This window comes from Rhyacophila brunnea, unplaced genomic scaffold (assembly GCF_057557595.1).
Source record: "Rhyacophila brunnea isolate RB1 unplaced genomic scaffold, BYU_Rbru_1.0 scaffold_5, whole genome shotgun sequence".
NCBI lineage: Eukaryota > Metazoa > Arthropoda > Insecta > Trichoptera > Rhyacophilidae > Rhyacophila > Rhyacophila brunnea.
Genome location: NW_028233170.1, coordinates 25,945,498 through 25,968,254, shown reverse-complemented (window position 1 = coordinate 25,968,254; position 22,757 = coordinate 25,945,498).

Below are 22,757 nucleotides of genomic sequence, written 5' to 3'. Positions count from 1 at the left end.
TAGATAGCTTCTACCATTAATGAGTTAAAAAATATCGTCCATATTTAATAAATAATTTGCCTTTAAAATTTGTGACAATGAAAATCCGTAATATTTTCTATTTTGTTATTCCATGTAGACAATGTCCTATTGATTCGAACGAAACCGGTCCTGACCATTGTTTAACTACTTGGAATATGTAGAGTATATGTTTAATTCCGACTCTAGGATGAAAATTATGTAATATATTCTAAAAATATTTTTTTTACATAATATTATGTACTTATTTATTTATTGCTACATAATACAAGTGGATATCATTTTATCTAATTTGATTCAAGGTAAGCAAAGAGGCCAAAAAGTGCAAAAAAAGAGCAAAGTTATAAAACGCATAGGCTCTATTACGTGTTGTATTTTATTAAAAAAAATTAAAACGAGCAAAATATATGACCATATTATGTTTTGAGATTTAAAACTTCATAATATACTCGTATCAGAACTGCATGTGGTGGAAATAATATCATGTAATTCGAATATGATGATATTATTATTAATATATTATGAGAATAACTTAGGAGGTTTTATTATTGTAAAATTGTTGACAATAAAATGGTTCGTATTAAACATTTTCTTAACAACAATACCACCACACTTTTAAATATATTTTACATGTTAACCAATGATAAAACAAACTATATATATTATATACATATTTTAAAGTGTGGTCTTTACGTGTAATTGTGTTTATTTTTGTTTACCTACATCCCCTCACCAAACTCGAAATAACGGCGTCGCGTCATCCTCTACGGGCCTACGCGACGGTATCGCAATCATTCTCAACCCCTACGACGCTTGCTACGAGCCTCTACGACGAGTGCTTCCCCTCACCCGCGCCCTCCCCTCCTAAATGAAAGCGAGCCTCGTACGGGCCGTAGTTGGCAAAACAACTGCGTTTCTCAAAACCATGATAATTGAAAATTGCTAGCATATAGTAGACTCTGCTATATAACTATCACGTATTAGTATATATTACGTTATTTCTGAAAACTTTCAGCAAGTGCTGGCAAGTATTAATTTATAAATCGATTTTGTGAGCCGTCTGCTATGTTTTATAATATTATAGACAAATTTATAAATGCTGAACTTGATGTAATCTTATAATAGCTGTATTATTATTAATCATTAGTATTGTATCATAAAACTTTTCTCTTTCATTCATTGAGATAATTTTAAATAATAATAAATAAATTTTATTGATTATTACGTTTTAAAGTATATCGTTTAATCAATACGTCTCTAAAAACCATACATACAAAGAAAAATCTGTTACATTTGAAGTCAAAGATAAACTTACAATTTAAAAATAGACGTTACACAATGTGAATTATTTAAAGGGTCCTGTCTTATTATAATGTATTCTTTGGTTATATCTATTATTAATATCGGGGGTATAGGATCACAGGGGCCTATCTACAATAACACAGTTTTGAAATAAACCCAAATAAAGATTTTGCTAATATGAAATTCATTATATAAAGCACACTTTACTCAACTATATCTTGTAAACTTGTGATATAATATATACGACATTGAGCTTCATAAATAAATACATCAACCCAAAACATGCATTTTTGTAGTTAGTGTGATCATAAATATACTTTATTAAAATTTTCTATAATGCAGTGAAAATATCACTATTTTGATGTACATATTTTGAATTTCTTAAAAAAACTAAATGCTTAAAAATAAAAAAAAACTTGAAATCCTTAAGGGGGGACATGCTCGTCGAAGGTCAAAATTGAGTTTTTATTGTATTTTCAAACCATTATCCTGGACACTCCTTAAACGTTGTAGATGATCTATTTATATAATTTTGAAGCCTTATTATCCTTTATAGTTATTTTAAACATTTGATGACTGCATGAAGTATTTTTGTTACATAAAATAGTATTCTTTTAAACCTCTCGCTCTAATGTTTTAGAATATAGTCATATTTCGGTACATAACTGTGCAGTGGTGTTAAGATTTTTTACATTTATTAATTTTTAAACGCATTTATAAAACCATTAGCATAATTTATTACGAGATAATTTTTGTAAAATATTTACGATAAAAAATTATATTGATAATCTCTGTGATCCCAAATTTGACAAGAATTAGGCATTTTATTATTCAAAAAATCGGCAAGATTAACACATTTGAAGATGATTCTAAAGATATTTATTATAAGCTATGTCTTTGACCATTCAAGTGTGATAAACATCTTATGAATAATGATTGCTTTATAATAATTATTGACCTAAGAATAAGGTAGTGTTTTTTTGAAATACGCCATTTCTTTTGTCATTCCCCAGTGGTTAAGCTACAACATACGGCCGTAGCCATAAATTGACAAACTATAATTGAAGTAGGGATTAAAATGATATTGACGCGCGTGTTTGAACATGTACCGTTTAAAAAAAAATAAAAAAAAATTCGGTTAGGTATATGTTCAAACACGCGCGTTAACATAATTTTACTCCCTATTTTAATTATAGTTTGTCATGTTATGGCTACGGCCGTATGTTGTAGCTTAACCACTAGGGAATGACAAAAGAAATGGCGTATTTCAAAAAAACACTATCTTATTCTTAGGTCAATAATTATTATAAAGCAATCATTATTCATAAGATGTTTATCACACTTGAATGTTCAAAGACATAGCTTATAATAAGTATCTTTAGAATCATCTTCAAATGTGTTAATCTTGCCGATTTTTTGAATAATAAAATGCCTAATTCTTGTCAAATTTGGGATCACAGAGATTATCAAAATAATTTTTTATCGTGAATATTTTACAAAAATTATCTCGTAATAAATTATACTAATGGTTTTATAAATACGTTTAAAAATTAATAAATGTAAAAAATCTTAACACCACTGCACAGTTATGTACCGAAATATGACTATATTCTAAAACATTAGAGCGAGAGGTTTCAAAGAATACTATTTTATGTAACAAAAATACTTCATGCAGTCATCAAATGTTTAAAATAACTATAAAGGATAATAAGGCTTCAAAATTATATAAATAGATCATCTACAACGTTTAAGGAGTGTCCAGGATCATGGTTTGAAAATACAATAAAAACTCAATTTTGACCTTCGACGAGCATGTCCCCCCTTAATAATAATATTATGTAAGAAAATTTATTTTGTTAATTTTACAGTTTTAATAAAAAATAATATCTACCTACTCATAATAATTATTTCTACTATATCTTACGCATATCTATATATCTATATCTATCTACTAAGTTAAATGATTTTTTTTTTATTTTTAATTAGTGGTTGTAGAGATATCTTTTTTTTTCTTTTCCATGAGAATCGTCGATTTATTGATATGTAGGTATGTGTTTTTACACTTGATTGTTTATGTACCTATGCTGTGACATTGTTTGGATTTGAAACTCTTTATTATGACAAATTCGTAAACAATTGAAGTGTTTACAACCATTTGTGTAAACACATTTAAAATTACCATGTTTTTTTTTGTATTCGGCAGTTTTAGTGTATTACTTAATTGCAACACATTAAAGCAAAAAATAATAGGGTCCCTCCCTTTCATGTTCTCAAATATCACTAATTTTAAATGAGCGTTGCGTTCACGTGTCAAAATTTGGAAACAAGTATAAAACCATATCCCATTTTTTTGTGCAAGTTTTTACACAACGACCTGATTTTTGCCTTGACTACACTTTCTTGTCCCTTATGAAGCAAGGACATTGATTTTGCTAGTTTTCTACCATTCTTATGAACTTTTTCAGTTGAACAAATTGGCATTTATATCTCAAAAATTAAAAAAAATGCTATGAGCGTAGTTTTGCCGTGTACCCTTCAAATGCCATCTCAATACGTAGGCATGTGTCTGTATTAAGTTATCGCAAATTAATTAACCATTAAAAATTCTAGTTACATTCTTACAAAAATGTATCTGATTATCGATTAAAATAAAAGTTTGTGATTAATAACTCAGTGAGAAACAGTGGAGTGAGGGTGGCAATGGCTCACGTATGAAGTCATCGGGCGCCCCCGTTTCATTAGTGGCGCGCTTATCGCGGACCAGGCAAGGGTTAAGCGGTCCGCAGATAAGGAGGCACGCCAACCCTTACCCCGCGCTCCCCTCGCGCTGTGGCAACCCTGCAACTCCCGCCACCCCAAGCACCTAGTGAGCGATTGCTTTTGCTTGAAACTATGTAAAATAATATGATTTTATTACATTGGTATTTCTACCCATACAATATACCTACACTATTATAATTTATACTCGTTATTTCAAATAAAGGCACCGAAGTCAAAAGGGCGTAAGGGTCATAGATTTTTTTAGAATATCGTTTTCAACGTCTTATATGTGTGTCAGCATCAGTTATTCCGTGTAGAAGTTTTTGTAATAACTATTTTTAGTAAGAAATGAAAATATAATTAATATTAAATTCTACAGGTTTTTTTAAAAAGGTTTGTCGATAGCTATTTCGGTTGTAACACCATTATCAAGACTATTCAGATAGGCCGTTTGCCTTTGCTTAAATACTATACGTGTATAGATAGAGACAGAATACATTTTCTTATTCGTTCCAGCAATATTATGAATTTTTACATTATTATTAATTGTAATATTATTAATACTTTGAAAACCCTAAGTGGGTTTTTTAAAATGGATATCGAAATTTTCAAAATTTATCAAAATTACAGTATTCGATGGTTATTTATTGACATTATTGATCAATTAAAATATTATTAGTATAATTGTCTTAATCGTGTGTTTAGATTATATTTAATAGTGGCGACGAATACATTACCAAATTTTCATTAATTATGTCATTACTTTTGGATAATTCGCGATTAATTTCCAACTGTTCAAGTAAATTTAATTTTAAACCTTTATTACATATATGCAAACATTGTGGCGTTTCATTGTTACTGATGCTATGCGAGTTTGATATCAAATGTTTAGCAAACTGAGAATCTGTTTTACCATTCTTAAAAGACCGGAGGTGCTCTTCAAAACGAGTTTTTATTGACCTGCCAGATTGACCAATGTAGCATAGACTACATGTGCCACATGTTATTTTATAAACTCCGCTTTTCTCCAGTTTGTTGATTTTATCTTTACTATTTTTTAAGTTTAATCCTAGATTATTATTAGCTTTGAATGCTACGTTAACGCTATGTTTAATTTCTTGATAAATTTTGTCTGAAATAATGCCGTGATAACCAATGGACTTGTAATAACGATTTGAATCTTTAACGTTAGGGTATATTGTTGATCTAGCTAATTTAAGTTGTTTTTTATATAATATTTTATCTACCATTGATGTTTCATATCCATTACTTAAGGCTATTTGTTTAATGGTATGTAGTTCATCCTCAAAATCTAATTTGTTCATGGGTACGCTAACTAGCCTGTGGATCATGGCATGGTATGCCGCCAACTTATGAATCCATGGATGTTGCGATCCTTTATGTATAGTAGTTTCAGTAAAGGTGGGTTTTCTATATATTTTGAAGTTATGTTTATTATTAACCCTCTGAATAGTGAGGTCTAGAAAATTAATTCTGTTTTCTATCTCTACTTCGACCGTGAATTTAATATTACAGTGCAATGCGTTAGCCCTTTTGACGAACGAGTTAAGTTGACGGTCAGTTCCTTTCCAGCAAATCAAAATATCATCCACGTATCTATGGTAATATAATATGTCAGCTACTGAGTCTATTTTAAGTGATTCCGATTCGAATTTGTCCATAAAAAGTTCTGCGAGCAAAGGACTTAAAGGAGACCCCATAGGGACTCCGTCAAGTTGATTATAAAACTCTGAATTAAATGAGAAATAGTTATTTTCTACACATAATTTCATTAAAGAATAAATTTCTTCTAACTCAAATGGGTGTACTTTAGCTTTTTCTAGTTTTTCGTACACTATTTCTAAACATTCTTTAACTGGAATGTTAGTAAATAAACTGGTTACATCCAATGATACCAGCTTACAGTTGCTAGGTAAATCTATGGTATTTATTTTATTAATTAAGTCAACTGAATTTTCTACGCTTCTTTTGGCTTTGAAATTTGTTAGATGTTTAAAAATTTTATTAATATAATATGCTAATTTGACTGTTGGCGTATTCGTATATGATACCACGGGCCTAATAGGAATATTAGTCTTATGTATCTTCGGTTGACCATATAGTAAGGGTGCCATAGGATTCATAAGAGTAACACTACGTTTGATAGCTTCGGTGGGGAAAGTGATAGTGCAATCATTTATTAATGTTTTAACTTTAGATGCGATTTTAGACGTAGGGTCTTTATTGAGTTTAACAAACTCACGCGGATTAAGAAAGTTATTAACTTTTTCTAAATAATCTGCTCTGTTTATAATTACAACGGAGTTGCCTTTATCTGCCTTGGTGATCACCAAGTCGTAATCTTTAACTTTATTTTTAATAGATTTAAGATGTGAAATTTCGTCATTATTGACCACGCGTTTCTTCGTGTGCAATGCATCCGAAATCATTTTAGCTGTTGTATGTTTAAGTAATTTATTGTTATCAGTGAACAACTGGAATTACTAGCAATTGACACTGAAATGGCATTAGCTAGAGCTAACAAATAGCCTTAAGTAATGGATATGAAACATCAATGGTAGATAAAATATTACATAAAAAACAACTTAAATTAGCTAGATCAACAATATACCCTAACGTTAAAGATTCAAATCGTTATTACAAGTCCATTGGTTATCACGGCATTATTTCAGACAAAATTTATCAAGAAATTAAACATAGCGTTAACGTAGCATTCAAAGCTAATAATAATCTAGGATTAAACTTAAAAAATAGTAAAGATAAAATCAACAAACTGGAGAAAAGCGGAGTTTATAAAATAACATGTGGCACATGTAGTCTATGCTACATTGGTCAATCTGGCAGGTCAATAAAAACTCGTTTTGAAGAGCACCTCCGGTCTTTTAAGAATGGTAAAACAGATTCTCAGTTTGCTAAACATTTGATATCAAACTCGCATAGCATCAGTAACAATGAAACGCCACAATGTTTGCATATATGTAATAAAGGTTTAAAATTAAATTTACTTGAACAGTTGGAAATTAATCGCGAATTATCCAAAAGTAATGACATAATTAATGAAAATTTGGTAATGTATTCGTCGCCACTATTAAATATAATCTAAACACACGATTAAGACAATTATACTAATAATATTTTAATTGATCAATAATGTCAATAAATAACCATCGAATACTGTAATTTTGATAAATTTTGAAAATTTCGATATCCATTTTAAAACACCCACTTAGGGTTTTCAAAGTATTAATAATATTACAATTAATAATAATGTAAAAATTCATAATATTGCTGGAACGAATAAGAAAATGTATTCTGTCTCTATCTATACACGTATAGTATTTAAGCAAAGGCAAACGGCCTATCTGAATAGTCTTGATAATGGTGTTACAACCGAAATAGCTATCGACAAACCTTTTTAAAAAAACCTGTAGAATTTAATATTAATTATATTTTCATTTCTTGTAAAATGGAATTCTACCAAGTAAATGCTAACTCAATTAATATTTTTAGTAAGGTTTATATGGAAAAAAAATTAAACTCTTATTTTAAATTATTGCTCTACTGTAAAGTTGCATATAGTCACTTTATTGTTCTTACGTATATACATTATAGTCACATGAATAAAATAAATAATTTTACAAACTATCATTGTCGTTCTCACGATTTTCAAATTGTACACCAAAGCTTTAATTATTCTAATATACGTATATAGATTGTTAAGCAAAATGGGTGTAAACTGTAAGTGATATTTTGGCCAAGAGAAGTTACTTATAGGGTTAAGTTTATTAATATAATTACACTTTTACAAACAAATTATTTGGCGGTCGGTTTTTGTGTTATAAATCAAAGAATTACTAATTACCTTAATTACTAACCGGTGTAAGCATCTCCAATTTTTTTATGACGTACTTGCATTTACTAATAGTTTATTAAATACATTTATGATTTTATTTAGCTCTCTATACAGTTTCATTTGCGTCTTTTTCACTTATTTATTAGCCACGATCTAGCGTGTGAATTACATAAATTCAAAGTCTGTTCAACATATTATTATTATTTTATTCAAATACGATTTTTACCAGGATTGTTTAGCTATACGATGAAATATTATTTTTAAGAGATTGTAGAAAAGGTAGAAACGACAAACACTACACAAATGAGCATTGTGTTCTAATAATAGATAGTTAACTGCATCTGAATGACAGGGTTTGAATACAGACACTCCATACGGCAGCGATTTCCAAACTGGGAGGCGCGAAAAGTTTCACACAATTAATGTAGCCACAGGTTTGCAGTTTGCAAATGTTTATTTTATAAAACGGCCGCTAGATATAAACTACATAAAACAGTCCTATAAAAGGATGTTTGCAAACCTGTCTGAAAATATGGAGACTAATTTTATAATACGTCACTTCTATAGTACCTATATTGTGACGCGCGCTGCCTCTCGTGAAAAAATAAAATAAATAGGTCAAATCATAATGTTGAGATTTTAGGCAAATTTGTTCAGGAATGATAATTGTGTTGTTAAACTTGTCTATTTGGTTGAAATTATAAAAAAGAGTGAATAAATCAATGCAAAGACCACTAATGCATTCACTGATTTAAAAAGACAAAGTGAAGACATTCATAAAATATTGGAGCTTTGGAAATCAAAATTACAAAAAAATAAGTTCGCCACGTTTCCACTTTTAAGTGATTTGTGCGCCAGATACATTGAAGCAAACAAAAATATATTTACTGAGTTCTTGGTTAGTTAATGCACTTTTCAAGTTATTTTATTAATAGTAAAAAAAAAGTCGGCGCTGCTTTGTTTCAAGACTATTAAATATTTTAAATATGTGGTTATGCGTTGCAATTTGATGTGATACCTATATGATGATTGATATACTTAAATGATAATTTTTGATATATGATGATATTTAAAAAGGTGTCTGTATTATTTAATGAAATAAAGGGGGGGGGAGGCGCCAAGATTGGATTTTTTTAAAAGGGTGGCATAGTGACATAAAGTTTGGAAACCACTGCCATACGGTATTGCGAAACGTTATCGATCAATTTTACTGCGGTGGGAAACAAAGTATTCGAAACATATTATATTATACAAATTGACATACTTATTAAAAGTATCTTCATACACAAAAACTACCCTCGAGGCCCCCTTTAACCTAGCACCTAAGCACCTACCCTGTACGTACAGTTTATTATCACACGATAGCAGGCCACGCGCCGTTCAAAAAAGCTCGGCCTGCGTCTACCTGCCACGATAAGGAAAAATGCTTTTCCAGCATGCCTAACGTTAAATTCGGATAAGCTTTTTAATACCAAACAACACATATAAATATTTACACAGTGAGACCGTCGCTACTTATGTTATGCGAAACCTAAAGTGTACCTAATTATATTTAATTGTAGATAGTATTGAAATATTCGAATACATTAAATATTGGTGTACGTCAGTTCATGAAGAAAACGAAGATATACGAGACTTTCATATACACAAGCTTTTTATCGTGAAATTTTTAAGGCGAAATTAGTAATAAAATATGTATATTTATATATAAATGTGCGTTGCATATATTTTTATACTTTTTGATTAGTTATTACAGTGTTATTTCAACGAATCTAATGCAATTATTTTCTTTTGTTGCAGGTATGATTCATTTTTCATAATTTCACCCTGCTCGCCTCCAGAGTGCTGTTTTTGGTGGTAAGTTTATTAAACTATAGTCTAAACTCTAAGAGATTATTGGTTTACAATAATTGGGGGAATAATTTTCGAGAAGTTTTTAATCCATACCTACATGGTAAATTGGTTACTATTAAAGTTAATATTGCACGCATTATCTATAAGTACATAAATAATTTCTGTCGACATTATGGTTACTTTCTAACTTATTTCACCCTGTTACGCTCCGGCATTGGATTATAGGCCATGCACAAGATCGCACCACTTCCCTCAGTCAATCGCCACGTCTGCTAGCGAATGCTACCAAGTAAATAATGACTCAATTAATTAAGTAATTTAGGTTCTTAATATAGATGCAAAGAGTTTCTATCTCAGTGTATAACTGGCCAATATACCTATCTATGTAAATATAGACGTACCACAAATAAATACGCAATACGAAATGGCTAGCAAATAATTTAATCATTAGCGCTTGAACCTACCATTTTCAGCTCCATGTTTACGTATTACAAAGACTCTATTTTAGTAGAAGAAAGTTTTTCCTCAACATCTCTGAATGCAATTAATATCTAATATAATATTATGATTGTGTTTGAATATTATGAAATAAATACTACCTATAACCTGTAATGATATACATAATATGAAACTAGTAGGGGTAGAGTTGATGTTCACATTTGAAATTTTATTTTAAATACGTGTCTACCTACTTATATAGTACCTAAGCTGTTCGATTTTGAATAAGTTGTGCTCAAATTTCAGTTAGCCACTAATGCCTTTAAATTATTTTACGTGTTATTTTTGTGAAGCAGTTAAAATGTGATTAAAAACTTTTTATATCCGCGGTTAATGATTTAATATTTTACATACGAGTATAAAATACAATACTATGGTCAGTATAAATTCACCTAAAATGAGTTGAACCGGCGCACGCGTCGACATTCCTAGATTGACTGATATGTAAATAGACCCCGCTGATTACCCACATAGGGGCAAGAACTACCCCCCACCTCTCGTCTTGCGTTTATGAACCCTGCCATTGCCACAACACCCCACGACGCCGTGCAACCGCAGTGTTAGGGGCCCAACTTTGATTTGCCATTATGGCAAAACAATTAAATTATAAATGGCACCTAATGTGTGTATTTTGAAATTAATATTATACAAGTAATGTCATGTTGAATACGATCGTATTATTAGAATTAGATAAACATTAGTCTATCACATTGTCTTACTTTAAATATATTTAATATATAGACCATAATTATAATATTTCGTAAATAGTACTTACTTAAACCTAATTATCATTCTTGATAAAGCTCACCATGTGAGTTAAACTATATGTGATGATAAACTCTTTTTATATAAAAAAAAATATATTACTTACAAACAATCTTGTTTCTTGTAATTATTTACAAGATACGGTATTATTATTGATTGTTTGATTTTATCGATTTGTTTGGAATAAAATTTAAATTAAGTAAATATTCATAATAATACAATCATAAATTTCCTTTTTTTAAATTATTTTTTTGATAGTATTTCAATTATTACAAGTCATTCAAATTCCCTTAAGCATTATAAATACTTGCATAAATTAACACAATCCGTTGATAGGGTAACTATTTCAGAATTACAGAAATTACAGAACTAAGGAAGAATCCCACGACCGATGTATTAAATTTGACAAATGTATCTACAATAAATTGTGTGTTTTTTACAACTGCACAAGTGATTTTTTCAATTACCAGCGCATTCGTGATCTTGTCATAAAACTATTCGCTGGCCTTTGACACATGTCAACACATTAAACCAGTGAAAATAGAAAAGTGTCCCAACATTTTTACAAATAATTATATCTATTCCCATGACTTGTCACGTGTTCATAAGTGACAGATATCTGCCAAGTAGACCGTTAACAACTCTTATGGCATAAACGCCCATATAAAGAAAAAGTGGTGCCACTTTTATTGTTTCACGCGGAACGCCGGCGCTTTATTTAAAGCTTATATAAAAATTATGTTGTTTCTGAAATCGCCAAAGGAGACTAAACCCCAGTGTAATTGGCCAGTGCCATAGGTAGCAACCCTGAGAAGGCGTAAACGACGCCCGGAAAATACGGACGCCATTTATTATAAGTGTTTGGACTGGAGTTATTAATTAGCAATTTTCGTGCGTGCATACTAGTTCATTATACATGCCCTTTCCGGTGAACTATGAATTTGTTGTGTTGGTTTTTTTATGCTTTGTTTTCGTTACTTTTTGCTATTAGTTATAAGAGCGGGCCATTTCTCAGCGGTGGCTATCAGATAAATTTATTTGAGGGGTATCACGCGAGGCGGACACAGATTGCTCGGCCTATTGTTTTTAATGAACTGACTTCTTATTTTTTATTGAGACTATTTCTGGTGTTGCTTAAATTATGCGCAGATCTCTATCGCCGTCCCCCTCTTTCTCTTATTAAAAGTATTTCACTAATGAGACGACTCGTAACTTGCGATTTTAATTTACTGGGCGTAATTATAACTGGGTCAAATTTTTGTGATTCCAACGTGTATAATTATTTTTTTAAACTGATATCGTATAGTTGTGTATAGTTAATACATTTATTAAGAATTTAAATTGTAGAATATAGCTAAACGTTATATTATACCTATACATATTATACTACACACTATTACAACATTTTTTTTTATAAAATTTGCCATAGGCAAAGACGTTAAACGAAACTTTCTCTATAGGTATAAATGTATTAAATTTAAACTAAAAAATCTTACAAGCTCTAACGATTAAATTAACTGCAAGTCAGATTAATTTGCGGCACGCTTCACAATACTATTATCATCTGTCAAAACTTTGAACTATTTCAACACCATTTTATTTATTCCCGGAGATAAGGCGGATTTTTATCTCTTCTGCTGTCTTATTTTGGGTATTTAGGCTGGATCCGAGATACGTCAACTTGTCCACCCTTTCATATGCATGCTGTCCTATGTCTATATTTCTGCAGCGGTACCTGATCTCGTGTGCTGGCCATATACTTAGTTTTTGACTAGTTTATTTGCAGCCCAGCGTTTTCTGCTTTTATTTTCATAGTGCCACCATGGTCGATCATTATCTGTTTGGATCTGCTTGTAATTACTATGTCGTCAGCACAAGCGCACATCTGCGTTGTATTATTATCTACCCATTCTTTTATGTTGGTTTCACGAGCTATGGATTCCACTACAAGGTTAAATACCATAGTGGATAGCGCATCCCCTTTTCTCACACCTGATTCGATTTCGAAGCTTTCAGTTTGCTCATTTTGCACACTGACAACTGCTTGAGTATCCGTCAGTTTAGTCTTTATTAGCCTTACTAGTTTTAAGGAAATTCCCAGTATTTTAGGTTTTGCAGCATCTTATCCCTATTCATGCTGTCGAAAGATTGAAAAGATATAGGTGCCCTGCAACCTAATAACCATTTTTAACACGAAATCAACATACATATTCACACTGTTACGTATAGGTATGTAGTTAAAACTTCCACGGCAATCATTATATACAGATAAGCACCCAAATATAACGAACTAATTATTTACTATATTTTGGTTAAAAATCAAAATAGTCGTGTATGTAATAAATACACACACTACCGAAACATAGAAACGATTGTTTATAACCATCATGTTTTAATGCGCCAGCGTACAGAATACAAATTTGACCTGGTTTCTGTATATTTTGAAAATATTATGTGTTACTTACTTTGGATTTCGTCTCAGCAGGCTTAGTCATTATTTCACCACTTAGTCATTAGTGCGCTCTATCATGGTACACGTAGTCTATTGAAGGCTTTTGACGATCAGTACTCGAGACTGGCTTTGGGTGGGAGAACAGTTAGTCCTCTTCTGGTGAGATGGCCAAATGTACGGTTTTCCGTTATATAGATTCTTCTAGATGTAATTCTTGTAAGCATACAAAAGTAAAGTCATATTACAGGTTAATGATATAGTAAACATTGTAATCCTATTATTATGGTATTTTACGGTGAACGACAGAAAACTATTTGTTTTGAAGTGGCGTGGTAGGTAAAATAGTTATTTTAATAATAGTTAAAGATGATTACGGTATTGATTTTAACTAATTGAAAGGGGCTCTAGATTAAAAGACGCTCTCTAGCCCCAAAACAAGCCTGGGATGTTACATTTTGAATCTCTTGGAAATACGGTCAACGAACAACCAACCATTTCTGAAGTAGAAAGGCGCCATAAGCGGTTGCGTTGGCTGCTGCTTGACCATTTTCATTGAAGCGCTAAATGGTGCGAATTTCAAACAAAAATCAAACCGGCTGTGTTTTAGTCAATTAATTATGATCACAATTATAAAGACATCGGAGCACAAGTCTTACCGATGTATTATTACGATGGTAACAAATTGACATAATGTTTGCTGCATTCAGGCTATGGTTTAATTTCTTATGTTTATGGGACGCTGAACACTGGCTTGCCATCACGTGATTAACATATTTAATCGGCAATGTCATACCCAGCATGTTCCATTATGACACAGATTATTTCCATGCAGTAGAATAACTTGACTCAGTGCTCATCTCTGGGTCAGTCCCATGCACTATTTATACGCAGGGTTGTTAGTTACGCTGCTTTTCCTGCGCCCTCTCGGGGGGTAGTCTGAGGGGTGAAATAAGGGAGGTCGAACAGCGCGAGAGGGTTAAACGCCCTGCGGAGGCACATTAATTAGCCCGGACGGCGAGGGGAGCGCGGGGGGAGGCTCATGAAAGTTTACCAGTTAATTAGGGACGCGCCACCCCGTCTCTGAATACCCCCACCACCTTCCCAAACCACCCCATAAATACAGGCTGAGCGGTAAATAGTTGCACTATTACGAACATGCATCCTGCATATGGATGCTAGTTGTATGCTCAGCTTGATTGCATAAAATTGTCTGATTTAATACCATTTGAAGACAACTAATAAATAATGACCACAATACATATACCACTATATACCTACATACCTTTATCTAGTAGCCTAAAAACATCTATCGACATAAAATTGAAGTAACGATCTCCATCGATATCGATTATTTCAATCAAGCATGATTTGAGCTAAGAACCCCATCTCCACCCGCCATGTATATGCTGCCGCGGTTTGTGCACGGCCGCCTTACATGCCGTTCATAAATAATCTATCAATTGAATCGCATACTGTGTTTATCCGCAATATACATTAAACTATCAAAATAATAAAGCCATTCTATCATGTAACATGAAAATAGATTTGAAATAATAATCAAACATAAAACAGCTCTGTGTATATCATACATAACTTGAAAACACTTTAGATAATACCTACCAGAAAAAAATGTCTTGAAAAATCATTCGTCACCAGACGGGTATCGCGCTAATGAGCTTTAACCAATTAAGCTACGGGCATCCTACTTAATTACGACAATTTTAACTGGTAGTTCATATATGAAATACTTATCTAAATGCGTTATAAATTATAATGTTCGTTTATCAGTTTTGTTTATTAAGTTAATAAGGTAGGTTCTGTGTTTATTAATCAATTATGGATCCATATAAAAAAAAAAAACTAAACTTGGACGTCATTGCAAATTAAAATAACGAACAACTACACCTTTTAGTATTAATTAATGCCTTTATCAGATTTTTCACGGGAGTCGTATCCCTTATTTTAAATAGTCCTGGCCTACTTCATAAGTTAAGAATATGAAGGTTTATATTTTAGCATTTTGTCTTTGTCAGTATTTATACCAGCACCAACACGCCATTTTGAATGAATCAATACTATGTACCTATACATTTTAGACATTAGTATAAAAGTATAATATTTCTATATTTCATATTGAAGTTTCTTGGATGCAGTTTTATTATGTTACAGCTAACGCAACGCTACTGTCCAACCTGTGAAGATTTTCCACCCCTGATCTATAAGTACCTAAGTAAAATTAAATATATGCATATCTTCAGATATAGTCATAATCACCTAAAAAACTCAACGGCATTTAAGTTTATTATAAATACAAGATACAAGATAAAAATAACTTTTTATATACTTACCACGTTTTTAAATTTTCTGTTGAATCATATAAACTTGACAATTTTGTGTATTAATAATTTAGGACAAATAAGGCAATTGTCAACACATCATTTTTTTGCTATTTTTCAACAAACAAACAAATAATACAATACTGAAATGTCATTTTGATTTCCATAGTAACGCACGTATATATTAATAATTTAGTTGCTAGGACCACCCCCTTAGCAACCAATAATAGTGGATTGGATTACGGATTTCTTCCGAAATAACTTTTCATACAAAACAGAATTAACTGAAAAAGAATTCAATTCTACTTAAAGATGGCTAAAAGTATTAAAAGAATGCATTGGCATCGTGTTCTGATATATTCTAAAATTTGTAAATGATAAGCTAGTTGGGAAGTTAGTAAAAATCGATTGCAAGATTTGTACTAGATAAACAACCACCGGACAAACAAGACTACGAGCTAATAAAAACGTGTTAAAATCAGATACAGCAAAAGAAGTTCATTTAGAAACCGACAGAACTCATGATGACATACACCGGTTAAATTAATATGATTTGAATCGTCAATTAAATCACAACAGGCACCGAGTCAAATCAAATGGTTAAAAATTAAAGGGGAAAAAATCCTACCTAACCTTACGCATGGTTAGAAGAAAAGGGTTGTTCTGGATGTCACACAAGTAAAATGTCCAATGACTTTGTAACCATGGTGCAAAATATAATTTGGGCGCGGCATGTGTAAGCCTTCGGAGCCTACTTGAGTTTTTAAGCTCAGAGAGTTACATTCTATTTGATTCACTGTCGTACGAGTAATGAATACGCAGAAATTAAGTTGGCAATTAACGTCGGAGCTTCTTCGCCTCTTCTATCAACTACCAAGTGCTTTGCTTGGTGATAAACTCGAATTATTATAGTTCGCTTCGCTCCGAATTCAATGAGAACTATTTTGTATTCAGTTTTGTTTGTACCCAGGTTACTAACATAACATTACCACGACCAGATTGTGATGTAATATTTTTTTTTAAACAAAGATTTCATAATTTTTTTTTAAAACAATTTAAGGCCTAATTATTTATCTTTTTGGTTCAGCGTTATCTACCCCCTGTGGTCCAGTGGATAAAGCGCTGCCCTTTCATCTGGGGGCTCCTGGTTGAGTTCTCAGTAAGATGACAATATATTTATGTGATTTTCTCTGTTACAATTTAAATACTTACATAACCGTTTTTCTACACTACTGTCATTGGGCCTCATGGCATGTTTTAGTGTTAATAAAGAAATATAAATATACACATGTAGTATTCAATTTTTTTTAAATACATATACATATGAAGACGTTCACAACATGACATTTATAAACAATGAAATATTTTTATATTATACAAAAGTTATTAAACTGTAGAAAAGTGTAAATACAAAAAAATATAAATTACATACAAGGAAGTATACCGAATGAGCTAAGCAGACCCTATTTTAAGAATTTATAAAACAACGTCTACCTATACTCATCCTCACGCAGGTGGAATATGAGTTATATAGTATTACAACCCGGAGTGCATTCTGTCTTATTCCAATAACTTTCTTGAACGGTCCTTATCAAAAGTGGCTGCTTTTCAATTCTACCCTATTTTAAAAACTTATAAAACAACGTCCATCTAAATTCGTCCTCACTTTTAAGTGGATACATACACATAGTCATAGCGATTTGATTGAACACAGTTATTGCCCTCCCAATTGGCATTACCAATGGCAATTCTTTGGTGCTTTTTCTACACACAGAACGAACATGCTTGTATTTAAATTCATTTTTAAAAAAATTTAAAAAAATTCATTTTTATCGGCTTTTGCATTGTGCCTAATTATTGATATACATTTGAATCCACACGTTTGCTTTTTTTCTAGTAAATCCTTGTTTTCTGTTATAATGTTTTAGCATTTACTGAAGTAATATTTATGTAATTCTTATTTTATTTGTCGGACAAACAAAAATCTAATATTATTTTTATCGTCAATTCACTTGTAGGACAGCACTTACTTACGTATTGTGCATTTGTTTATAGCAAGTCACATTGCACGTATTCGTCCCAGAGGGATTTTTCACAGGCTGTATCTTGATTTGTGACTGACATAATATTATTTTCAATACCTACACTGCCTTTTATAAGTACGATTATTATTTAACGCCATAGTTTTAGGCGTAGTCATTGTTAATTATAAACAAGCCTTCAACGGACGAATGTAAAATAAACACTTCAGCAGCCGATGAAATCTTTACAATTCCATTAAGTAAGGCTCGCGCGAACTTGTTATAAAATTTAATATAATTAATAATCAGAAGGCAGGACTGCCATTAGCGACCTAGGTGGGTCATTAATTATCGACAGGGTTTTAAATTTAATTAAACTTATTTCGCCGTTCACAATAATAAAGCAACGAATAAACATTCGGGCCGAGACTGAATAAAGGACCGTCTACAGACGCGGACTAGTGAGATTCAACGGGCATATCATAATTAATAATAAGTCCCATTCGCCCTATTTACATACGAATATAACAATTAAAACTTCTTGGTGTTTTCAAAGTTATTTGTTATCACACAATGTTTTTAGACTGACTGTGTATACAGAATATATCTCATTCTTTCCTAAATTCCTTATCTTACCTTACCTAGAAAATATTCCTTAGAGCAGCGTTCGCATTCATATACTTAACTGCCCTGAAAAAAATACCCTGCAACGAACCCCAAATTAGAATACAACCATAATAAATAATTGTGACGTTCAAAATGAAAACCAGACATGTTCATTTTTTAAATCCATGTTATATCAGGGTAATCCATAATATGTAGAACTAATCATACTGACTATTACTGATTAATCAAAGAGCAGAACATTCGGTACTAAATTTGATTTAACACAATCACTGCTAACCTTTTAATTACCACATTTAAATAACACGTTAATAATTATATCTAATGGCCAACGACTCCAAACGCGCCAGTCGCGGTGTTAGCACTAAATGTGTTTTAAACATTGTTCATTAATCTCAATAAAAAACATGTTTTCAAATTAATGAAAATTCAATATTTCCTCGTGAAATCTTAGTAAACAAACCAAAATGATACACGTACGATTTAAATATAATATTTCATAATGCAATTCTTTTAATATAAAATTATTGTTTTTGGAGATCACTAATGAATGTTTGCCACGATATTGTTCTGTTACTTATCGCAAAATTAAATATTTTTGGAGTTGGTTGAGATTCATTTCTGCTTGTTGGATTTTACTATTTTTGAACAAAGTTATTTGAAGTTATATATTTTCTGTAACGATTCAAACTGAGAGACGATGGGGTCAGTACGCGTGACAGCATCACGGTTCAAACAGTGGGGCATGTCATTAACGACTACCCAATACTAGAAAAGGGGCTCTAAGATAAATACTAAACAACATAATAACACAAGAAGACTACACAAAATGAACATAATAACAGTGTTCAACACAGACTCATTCTAAAATCTCTGAGGAATAACATATTGTACGAAAAAGCAAGGATATGTTATATGGTACATAATGAATTAAAAAAAAAAATAAACGCCTTAATTTGACAACCATTCTTAAATCCGTTAGAATTTAAATTCAAATTCCATCAAGTATTAAGGCTATACCTCAGTTGAGGCATGGTCTAAAAAGATCGTAGCTAGGCGATGCGCGGATTGCGGGTCGCGGGTGCAAATGACGCATGCCGAACGAAATTTAATTTGTCATTTAATGTTCTGTTTATTGTTCTATGAGTAACAGTAATAATATATTCATTGACATGTTTTCTTTTTCAAGTAAATCGGTAACGTTTTTAGTCATATTTACACGATTTAAGAATTAATACCCCCGTCGCCATCGCGAAATAAATTGACGTATTCACACCTCGACGTTCGCTCTCCGAATGCCAGCGAGTCCAAAACTTCGTCGCGCTTATAGTTGAAAATTATTTGCCGTTATGTCATTCTTACATTATTGGAAATTGGCAATGTTGAATCGTAGTGAATCATATTGACTTTCTCATACAATTGTTAAACGTATATTAAATTATGCATTGTCTGTGTTCTTATCAAACTACTGCAGTGTAATAATGTAAGATTTATTAGTGTTTTCTCTATTTTTTTTCGGGATGGCCAGTGACGCACATTCGCCCCTGGCATTGTACGTCCCTCCAATCCGGTTAAGTAATCCGCCTGTTCTAATTTCGAGATTGCTTTCTTGTCGGCCCGCTTCATTATGGAGAAATGCCGGGCAGAACGTTACTTTTCAATTAATATCGTAACGTTTTTAATCGGGCGCGCCCACCCTCCCTCCAATGACACAATTTCGCTCTACGTAAATAGCCCCCTGTCAATCCGCTGGCGATTTTTTTTTTCTAAAACAAAGTTTACCAATTACTGATATTTTAATCAATCACCTGAACAAATAGTTGACAGCTTTTAATAAAACGAATCACGCTTCCGTATTGAACTTAAACTTTCATTATATTAGTAGATAATGTGAACACATTTTTTGAAATAGTTTTTTTTCTATTATATTATTTTATTTCGTACCTTTAATAATTTTCACTCTTCTGCAAGTTTGTAAATATTAACTCTTAACTTTATAGTTTTTTTTAAATTTATCAATATAGATAGTGTGCCAATGAATATTCTGTTCTACTAGAGTCGCTGTATAAACAAATAAAATAATTACAAGATAAAAAGAATTTTTTATGTACCTACCACGTTTTTAAATTTTATGTTGAATCATATTATAAACTTGACAATTCTATGTATTAATAATAAAAACTTTTTATTGTACTTGATAGAAATACTGAATAAATATTATAGAATACAGTAATGTCGTTTTGACATTTCATATTGATTTCCATTGTAACGCACGTATATATTAATAATTTAGTTGCTAGGATCCACTTAGCAACCAATAATAGTGAGTAGTAAATATTGCTTTTAAAGATTTTTTTCCGAAACATACAAAACAGAATTAACTGAAAATGAATTCAATTCTACTTAAAGGTGGCCAAGAGTATTAAAAGAATGCATTGTCGCCGTGTTCTGATATATTTTAAAAGTTTCAAATGTCTAGCTAGCCGGGAAGTTAGTTAAAAAAATTGTACTGCACGAGAAAAAATCTGTACCGGACAAACAAGAATACGAGCTAATAAAAACGTGGTAAAATACATATTCAAAAGCTCATAAAGTATATAAGTTCCTATACATACTCTAACTGCACACAGGTATTAACCTACTCTAAACTACTCGATCATTAAAAGTGATCGTTAACCTATGAATCAAGTGTAAATCATGTTATATTAACTGAGTTAGCATTCACTTACTAGTCTGTTTTATAAAATGATAATGTAGTGTATAAAAAGGATTTCAAGTTATACACATTTATATTGTTATAAAAATCGATGTTATTTTAAAATAAATGTAAAAAATAATAAATCTATCAATTAGCCAAAAATCTCTACGACAAAAACTTAATAAACTAAATTTTAATAATAAATATGACCATAAAATATGTATAATAATAAGATGTGGTCCTTAAACAAATTCATTTTTTATAACATTCTTTTACAATAATTGACTTAAATATAACTTAAAGAAATAAACTTAAAATAAAAAATATTTTTCTTTTTAATGTTTTCAGATGTCATATTTATTAATTAATACAGTTTAATTGTAAATTATCAAAAAAAAAATATCTCAAATTGCAATCTTCGTATTTTTCCGCTAGGTGCCTATGGTAGGTAGAGGTATCGCCTTAAGTACTCGTCCAACTGACAATAATAGTCTAATCATGATATTATAAGTTATTGTAAACTTGGTGAGTCTAAAAGATATAATAGTCTGATAAAAGCGTATGCATCTACTGCACCTGGAGAGGAAAGTGGCCCTCATAAATGGCCGTAGTTCAAAAAAATTAAACATTGCACTATTTGCAATAAGGATGCGTATTGCATATTATCGTTTTCATAACATAACAGCGTTGCTGAAAACGTACTTTCTTACATATTATGTAATATGCGTGTTGCATGTGGTTGAAAAATTATTTCTATCTACATTAGCATACAATTAAATTACCGTTAATGTAATTGATATATTCTGCCTTTCGTTTTTGCGTATATAACCGGTAATCAAAATATGTTTCTTCTGTCAGAAACAATTAAACGACATTAAAAACTATAAATTTAATTTATGGTTAAAATGTGACAGCTGTCAGATTTGCAGGTTATCCGTCGCGTGCACATATCGTTATACGGAAGCGGCGCGCTAATTACCCGAAAAAGGCTAATTATTGTTTACTTATTAGTGACAGTCTATGCATCTCGACAAATTAAACGGATACCTATATGGATATTATATACAGTGCATAGAAATAGTATAAAATAATTAAACCCTTAATTTATGAAACCTTATTTTCTTCGCTATCATTATTTGATCGTTTTATCCAATCATTCTTTATAATGAAACTTGTCTTGCGTCGCAGTACGTTATATCATAATAAACAGACATCAAAGCCGACTATTACGATTCCATTTGGAATGTTGCCTCAACTACCCTGGTCTACTCCGCGCCCGCCGCCCCGCGCCATACCTCGCACCGTTGCCTACCCCCGCGTGGCTAATTATTTAATGCGCCCTTGCTGGGCCAATGTTACCACACCAATGTTTTATTTCTTGCAAATTATGATTTTTCAGTATTGCTATAAAATTAGTTTATCGCTTGATATTACAGCGTGTAATGACTGCGACACGGTCTACATCAGGAAAACCCAACGGGCTTTCAATGTTGAGATTGATAAACAAATTAGAAATCTACTCGCCTAATAAGTATCAATTTTACAGAATTCGCAA